The following is a 9,107-nucleotide window of genomic DNA, read 5'->3' on the forward strand; positions in this document are numbered from 1 at the left end:
GCCACTGTTAACTTGGAACTTGGTGAAAAGCAGAACTTGCAGGTGTTGGTAAATATTGATGAAGAAAGTGGACAGAGTACATGCTTTATCTGCAAGCTTGGCGGAAAACTCTCGTGAGAAATCTTTTGCACTTTGCTATATTTTTTGCCCTTTCTTGCTAGTAATATTTGCCTACTGTGCATTTGGTAACAGAATCACTTTTCGCTGTTTCTTCTTTAGTGCTTCTCGTTCCCCTGCTTTAATGTCATGAGCTTGTTTTAGGTTATCTGTTCATGACCTTATTCTTTCTGAAAGAGGCAGAGAAATTAAGAACCAGAAACAGAAACTGCAGGAGCTAGAAGCGAGGAAGAACAAAATATCTAGAGAATCTGAGGCACAGAAGGTGTTGCTGGAGAGTAATCATAAATTGGACGCTGCAATTGTCCGTTTACATTATGGGGCTTCAACAAAAATAGACAGGATGAAGAGATTGGACAGGGAATACTCTACACAAATTGAAGAATGCTCACGTGAGATGGCCATGCACCTTAAAGAAATTGATGCTGAACATCTAGCCTCAGCAAATGGAGTTCAGCAGGAGCCTTCTCTAGTCGAGGGAGACAGGCGCTCAACGCACACGCAATTGCTGAATAAGCTGCCTGAGGACAGGCCGGGCCAGGAAAGTTCCAGTTGTCATGATCAACTTGATAATGCAGACCCTTTCTCGAGGCCCTCGGCTGACCAAAGTGCGGATGCAATTGTCGATGCTGAAAAGGACTGCCTTCCAGTTAAGATCGGCAGTGACAAGGATGAGATGAGTACCGTGGCTTCAGGAAGTGTTTCTTCAGAGGTGGGGCCATGTGCTAATGGAACACCAATAGATAACCAAGGGAATGCTGTTTCTCTCAATCCCTGTCCTAAGGAGAATCTTCCTTTTAATTCACAAGGTGATTTCATCAGTAACCATGCTCCAGAGAATGATAGCACTATGGATGCTCGCACATGGATGGATCAGATTCCTGATGGTTCAAGAAAGGAAGCAATTGATAAGCCGGGTCCAGTGGAGGTGCAAGAGAGTGTTCATTTAACGAATATACTGGAGAGATCGAGTTCTCCAGGTCCACAAGTATCAGAAATGGAACGACCTAATGGATCTGAATCTGGAGTGGCTGATAGTGAGGGACCTCATACCGGTGCCTTGGTTAATCAATCAATATCAAGGATGCCTAATGGCAGAGACAAAGTCGGAGCCACTGGTCATACTCTGGAGAATATTAGCTCTCTGGATGCTTGCTCCTCGGATGATCAGATTCTTGACGGTTCAAGAATGGAAGCACTTGATGAACTAGCTGCGGTGGAGGTGTAAGAGAATATTTGTATATCAGGTGAACCAGAGGAGATGGTCTCTCCAGATCCACATATACCAGAAACGGAAATATGCGATGGATCTGAATCTGAAGTAGTTGAGAATGTCCATCCCCGTGATGGACCCCGAGAAGTTGCCATGGTTAATCAATCAAAATCAACTACAGTGCCGCCATCAAGGGCCTTTGCTGAGGGAGCTTCTGTGTCATCTCACTGTGTATGTTTTTTTTTTTTTTTTTGGTAAAGTAAGTATATATAAGCTTTTCAAACTACCAGGTAACAAAGGAGGCCGAACACAAAAACCTTGACCCAATTAGGACATAAGATGTCCTAGGGGGGTCAAAGGTGATGCGGCGCAAAATATGTGCATGAGCAAGAGCTAAATATCACTAAGGCCAAACAAGCGGCCAAATGACAAGCTGAACGGCCAAGGCAACGACCAAAAAGCCTAAGGACTACCCGGCCAAACCAGTAGGCAACCCACTACTAAGCGGCTAGGACTGAACCTCAAAGATGGTTGTGGAGAAGCCCCAGCTGTGCTGCAACCGCCGGTTCAGGGGAAGGTCGGCTATGCTTCCTAAAGAAATAGCTTTGTCCTTAACGACCTTGGTAAGGTGTTTGATCATACCCGGTACAAAAAGAGGCTTGTCACGGAATAATATGTTGTTCCTCTCCATCCATATAATGTGGACAAGGGCTGCAAGAGAGAATCTGGAGATCCGATGAGCAAAAGACTGCCTGCCTATGTGCTTTATGGCCCACATGATGTGGTCATGCCACGGTCGATTCGTCCAAGGTAGGTGGCACTTGGCAGCCCAGAACTGGGCCAAGCTACGTGTGACGGAGCACCCAAAGAATAGGTGGTCTACGGAGTCCGGTCTCAACCGACAGAATGCACATGTGCCTTCAGTAATCCTGCGGTAGTGGAGCAGCAATATCTGGGTAGGAATGCGTTTTAGAGTGACCAGCCACATGAAGAACGCATGGCGGGGTGTAATAGCCCGATCCCAGACAAAAGTGTGCCATGGTACAATACATCTCTTGCTCCTGATGAGCTCCCAAGCCGAAGCAACCGAGAAAGAACCTGAAGGGTGAGCTTTCCAAATGAGTATGTCTTCCTTGTCATCCACAAAAGAGGGGACTGGATCCGGCCATCCTGTAATAGTGTCCAGTGCAGAAGACGGGGGTGTATGTTTGTCTATGCTCTCTACAATGTTTATATCATCCTTGTTAGAGTTAACTCAATTCTTGAAAACATTAGTCCATATGCCCTGAAAAGAGTAGAGTTGGCATAGGACAAATATTGTCTCCTAAATACTGGAGTGTACGTTGAAAATTGGTAAATGACATGATTTCTCGTTGAACAAATAGTGTCTCGCAAATGCTGGAGGGTACCTGTAAATTTGGTAATGACTTTTTCGTTTGATTGTTACAGACCCTACCTGACCAGGACTTGAGAGACGATTGTAATGCCTATCAGCAGGCAAGAGAGAAATGCACCCAATCAAGAGCAACATAATGATGAGGTTGCTTCTACGTCATCTCATCATGTTTGTTGTCTATGCTCTTGACAAAGTAGATACCCATCCTTGTTTCCTTTGTATGTCTGTTCTTGATATGAATAAATTCAGAACCATCATTGGCATTTTTCTATTTTATTATTGCAGACCCTACCTGATGAGTCGAGAGATGATTGTAATGTCACATCCATCAGCATGCAAGAAAATAATGCACCTGGGAAACAGCAGCATGATGCTGAGGTTGTTTCTATGACATCTCATCATGTATGTTAATCTATGCTCTTTTCAAAGGTGATATTCACCCTTTGTTCTTTGGCATAATAGTTCTTGATAGGAATGCCTGAGAACCATGATGTGGACATATGCCTTTGCTGCATTATTAGCATGCATAAAGAGTGGAGTTTTCCCTCTTTTTTGGACTAGAAAATATTTTTTTCTCTTAACTGCTGCAGTGTCTAAAGGACTCTTCTATGTCTATCATACAGCGCGCCTCACCAGGATTTGAGAGATGATTGTAACCCCACACCAGCCATCATGCAAGAGGGAAATACACCTGATGAAGAGCAGCAAAATGCTGAGGGTGCTTCCATGCCATCTTATCTTGTATGATTTTCTACGCTCCCAACCATGTTTATTATACCCTACTTTGAATGCTTAATTCTTGTCATGAATGCCTGGAAAGTGGAAACAATTATTGGGTGTATGCCGTCTCTGTTTTGTTGGCATTATAAAGGGCAGAGTAATTTTTCTGAGAACAAACATTTTCCCATAGAGGCTTGAGGGTATGTTAAAATTTAGCATATTCTATGATTTTCTATATATCTATTACGGAACTTACCTGGCCGGGAGTTGAGAGATGATTGTAATGCCGCATCCACTGGCATGGAAGAGACAAATGCACCCAATGAAGAGCAGCTTAATGCTGAGGTTGCTTCTTATGTAGTCTCGTCATGTATTTTTATTAATGCTCTTGGCGATGTTGACGTCCATCCTTTTTCCCTTTGAATACTCGATTCTCGATATGAATGCCTGAACACCAGGAGGTGAACACATGCCTTCTCTGCATCATCGCATTCATAAAGAGCAGAGCGGGTTCATTGTACAAACGTTCTCTCTTTAAGGCTTCAGGGTAGAAATGACAAGATTTTTCTGTATCTCTCTATCACAGACCTTACCTGAAGAGGAGTTGAGAGTTAATTGTAAGGCAGCATCCACCGGCATGCAAGAGAGAAATGCGCCCGAAGAAGAGCAGCAGAATGCTGAGGGTGCTTCCATATCATCTTGTAATGTATGTCTTTCTATGATCTCCATAATGTTGATAGCCACCCTCCTTTACCTCTAAATACTCAAGTCTCCATATGAATGCATGGGAAACACGTTTGGATCTATGCCCTCTCTGCTCCATCAACATTTTTAAAGAGTACAGGGATACCGTAGTTTTATAAATGTCACGATTTTACATTTTGTTCATTACAGACCTTATCTGACCAGGAGCTGGGAGATGACTTTAATGCCCCGTCCAGCAGCATGCGAGAGAGAAATGAAACCGAGGAAGAGCAGCATAATGCTTCTCAAGAAACTGAATTTCTTTCATCTAGTACTGGTAATGCTATATCGTCTTTCTCTGGAGCAGCAGATATGGAGCCTCCAGTGCTTCCGTAGCCACAAGATCAGCCTCGTAACCACAGTTCACATGATTTAGCTCTCGTCAGTGGAACGGCAACTCCACTCCAGGGGGTGGGAGAGACTTCTAATCTAACTGTTCACTCTCAGTCAACACAACTTGCTGAAAACCCCGCTGTGCCTCCTAATCAAGCAATGTCGGAATCTGCAGTCAGCATTCCTCGTGGTAGGATGGTGGCACAGGTCTCAGGCAATTCAGCTGCATCCATTTCTGCGAAAAGCAACACTCAGCTATTCCAGAGTCCCTTTCCAATGGCACAACCCAGAATGCCTTTGAAATTGCACTTGGACCCCCTTCAGAATGAGCTGGACAGAATACAAAGGGAAATGGACCAGATGGACAAATCACATGAAGATGCGGTGAGTTACTTCTTGACATTATGTTGAGCTCATGAGAGATTCCACTAGTTCTTTATGAAATTTAACATTTAATATTCTAATAATCGTAAATTCGCATTTCTTTGAGCAGAAAATGCTACTGGTATCTGATTGCGGCAAGGAGATAGAGGAAATTGTTGCACAAATTCGCAGGAAGTACGATTTGAAACTTAAGGAGATTGAGGCAGAATATCTTGCTAAAAAAAAGAGAACTCGACATGAATCAGGGCAAAGTTCTGATGAATAGGATGCTAGCTGAGGCATTCAAATCCAAGTGTTCCGATATCAGGGCGTCTGGCGCAAATGGAATCCAACAAGGTGCGTAGTCCTGGATACGTGTGCACACTTTGTCTTTCCATTTGCTAGTCGTCATACTATTTAAGAGAGCTATTAGGTAAATACATGCCTTGCACTTGATAGATTTTTAGTACGTAAATGTACCGTTCATATTCACAAGCATATTAGAAGCATCCCATTCCTGCTTCTCCGCTTCTTAGCACGTGCATATACGCGCGCCACACGTGCTATAGAATCATCTGATCTCTGGCAGAAATTCGCAATGACTTTATATGTTGCTCCCATCCTGTTGTATAAAAGGGGCAAGATCCTACTTGGTCTGGGGAAATCGAGGTTTAGACATAAGTCTTTTGGAAAAGAGAATAAAAATGTGACCTATGGCAATGGGTTGGTTTTCTGCCAAGTACTTTCAGCTCAGAGATCCATTACATTGTGGTTTGATTTTGCTGTCTCTTTCTACAGTGCGTTGAGAAACAAGTATTTTCATATTTCATCCATTGGGAATTACTTTCTAATTTGTGAAATAAGAATTTCACGAATTATTGGCCACATCTTCTAGGAAAATAAAGAAGTTGGTTTGGTTCAGGGTACTTTTGCTTCAACCAGTTAAGTTTGACTCGCCAGAGATTCCAACTTCGTTCACAGCATAAAAGTTGACATCTGCCTTGACCCTAAATATACTTCTTCTTAATAGTCAAAGGATTAATGTCTTTTGATGCTTGCAAATTGCCAGATATTTTACTTTTCCGGAAGCACCTATAAAGTTTTGCCCTTACTGATTCGATGGTGGTGTGAGTTGCATCACATCATCCCATGAATGATCTTTGATGATCTTTTCCGAAATCATTTGAACTGATTTTTGTCATTCACTATGCCGTTTCATTGTTCCGTCTCTAGGAAATTGTGGCCTTATGACACATGGAACAGCAAAATACAACGTGGAACGCACTTTGCAATAATGCTTTCACAAATTGTTGTCTATATCAAGACTCAATGCCAAGTGAGAGCTGAATATATATTCCAGCAGTGTTATTTCCCTCTATATTGTTGTGAACCAGATGCAGTTTTCTCTATTGTGGCCTGTGTCACTGGTTCGTTTTGCAAAAATAGCCTTTTGGAAAAATCAGGGATAAGGCTGTGTGCATCGACCGTTCCCAATGTGTGGGCAGCCTTGTGCACTAGGACACCGGTTTTTGTGCAATTTCTCCGTAAAACTGCAAAGTAAAATAGTCATAATCATGCATACTATCATCATATTAGCACTTTGGATTTTGAACATGTTGATAGGCCTGGGTTTGCGTTCACTTTTGATGCCAAATTGCTCATGGGAACCATTTTCATGCAGATGCAGCTTCTGGTTCCATGCAGCAGTTGCTACAGTTATCATCCCAGCGTAATGCACATCAGCCTTTGCCAGTTCGTGGCCCTTCTGCTGGCCTTCAATCGGACGGGGTTCGCACTGTTGCCACTCCATTCACAATCTCAGAGAATTTTCCTCCCAATGTGGCAAGCTTGCAGAATGTGGGCCCGTCTGGAGTTACCATCCTCGATAGTTCGGCTGTTTCGTCTTTTATAACATCCAGACCGGCCCAGATCAGCCTCAGCATGCTGCCACCATCAGCAAGCATTCAGGCTCCCAGTGATCTTCGTTCTCCTGCCCCACATCTCCAAACTTTCAGACCTTCGATTGCATCTTCAGGCACCCCTTCGAGGGCTTGCCTAATCAGCAGCCACCTAGCAACCCACCTCCAACTTCTGCCCCTCTTCAGCAGCTTCCATTGGCAGCAGCACCACCTGCGGGCCCAGCGGGTCCAGGTAGTTGGCATCATGGCGGAGGATCTGTAGGAGGGTTTCCAACTAATGAATGGGGGAGTGATCTGCTTAGGGATGTCTTTCATCCCCTAATTGCTGCTACTTCACAAAGGGATAATTTAACCTCCTTTAGTGCTACCAGTGACGTTGTATGCTTTTCTGGTGACGGCTGACCGCACACTCGAAGGTATTTATATCATATCCGTTGGCCGTTGGTCCAACAAGTAGGCATCCCATGAATCCTCGGCATTTTTTTATTGCAGGAAGGTTTTGTAAATAAGTCAATAGGGATAATGAAGCCCTGTTGCGACGTCAAACGTGATTTGGGTCCGGCAGTGCCACCGGAGAGTATTTCCCAGCCGAGACAAACAGTCCCTTAAGCTTCCACTGCTCAAGTACTCGAAAATTAGGTATGACTGATATTCGTCACCTGTTTCAGCGTCAAGCAAAGTCGAGATATTGATGTGATTGATCTTGGAGTGCACGTCAATGACCCGACGGGTCTCTTTGATGTTGCTTCCTTTGATCATCACTTCGACAGTATCAATCAACCCCTTGCAGACTCATCTGTCTATCCTGGTGTCTTCACTAAAATTCCTGGTCGCCTTCCTGAGCTCCTCAATGCCGTATTGATTCAATGAGGATTTGATCCCGACGAGAAGATCTGGGGACAAACGGGATGCCCTGGAGCTTCTACCCGTTTGGGGCAACCTCGGAAAGCTTAGCGTGGACAAATACGAGAACTGCGAGCTTCTTGTGTTGAAAGATTGCATTTTCTGGCCTGTTCATCTCTTCAGGGCTTTCAAGTACAGACCACAACCAATCAACGCTACAAGTACTAATGACAGGCCAACCACGGATCCTGCAATACACAAGTTCCTAAGTTGCTCACTATCTGTCGCCTTCTCCACGGGAACCGTAGGAAGAAAACCTAGAGACGGAGGCGGCGAATTGTGAGAGACGGTTCTTTTGTTAAAGGGACAACAATCGTGGTGTTCGTATAAACCGTTGACCTGTAGTCTAGATGGTTAGTTGCCCAAATGTCACTAGCGGGAACGCCGAATTTCTGGGCGACTTTATTAATGTCGTCTGCTTCCATAATGGCGTATGTCATGAGAGTCTGTACTGTCCCATTGCTTAGGGAATGATTACCAGGTCAAGCGCATTTCAGGGGCACGACAAACTCGGACCTGGCTTTCGTGAAATTTCCATGGAAGGGATAGTTATCTTCGACCAGTGTGACGGATTTCACTAGGCCTCCGAAGACACCACACGCAATCTCGGTGAACTTTGTGCTTCCACCGACAAGGTAAGTCACGTTAGGCGGTTTTGATACCAAATATAAGCCACGAATGCAGCACACCCAATGATTGCCATAATCAAAATCGAAAACACTACATGATAGAGGAGAGCAATGGCGTGCCCCTCATTTAGAATCTGTCAAAACTCAATGCGGAAAGACAACTATTCCCGAAACCAAGCACTTCCCCCTATTCCCTCTTGAGACGCTGGCCAAATGAGACAACCACCATAGAACGAAAAGTGCATTCTGATTTTTGTGTTAGAGGACTAGAGGAGGGACTTGAGCTTATTTGTAGAGTTTCTGATCGTGGGTCCTCTTATTACAAGCCGGGCCAAACTTGGCTCAACTAGCCGATCTATATTAAACCGATTAAGTATCCTTATATCTTTTCTTATTAGACCAACAGTAAAACAGTAAATATCAACTTCAATCAAAGTAAGCCACATAGAAAAAATCTTACATAATGGACATCGGAATAATAATAATAATAATAATAATAATAATAATAATAATAATAATAATAATAATAATAATAATAATAATAATAATAAAAAGAAGCATGGAGTTGATTTTCGAGATGCACGTCCAGCCAGTTTCGGAACCAAGTTCGGTAAGTTGTGGACACTGGAATATTTCCATGATCAAAGTGAAAGTTATCTAAGAAGGGTCGACTATTTTTGCATATAAATAAATATTTTGTTTCTACGTATTAGAAAAGCAGTAGCTCGATTAGTGGTGGCATATCCATTGGTTTTGGATGATACTTTGTG

General features: G+C 43.5%; 1 pseudogene; it reads left to right on the top strand.

The window, feature by feature from the left end:
• Positions 1 to 262: 262 nt before the first annotated feature.
• Positions 263 to 7,257, top strand: LOC115733582 (annotated as a pseudogene).
• The last annotated feature ends 1,850 nt before the right edge of the window (positions 7,258 to 9,107 follow it).

This window comes from Rhodamnia argentea, chromosome 6 (genome assembly GCF_020921035.1).
Source record: "Rhodamnia argentea isolate NSW1041297 chromosome 6, ASM2092103v1, whole genome shotgun sequence".
Taxonomy (NCBI): Eukaryota; Viridiplantae; Streptophyta; class Magnoliopsida; order Myrtales; family Myrtaceae; genus Rhodamnia; species Rhodamnia argentea.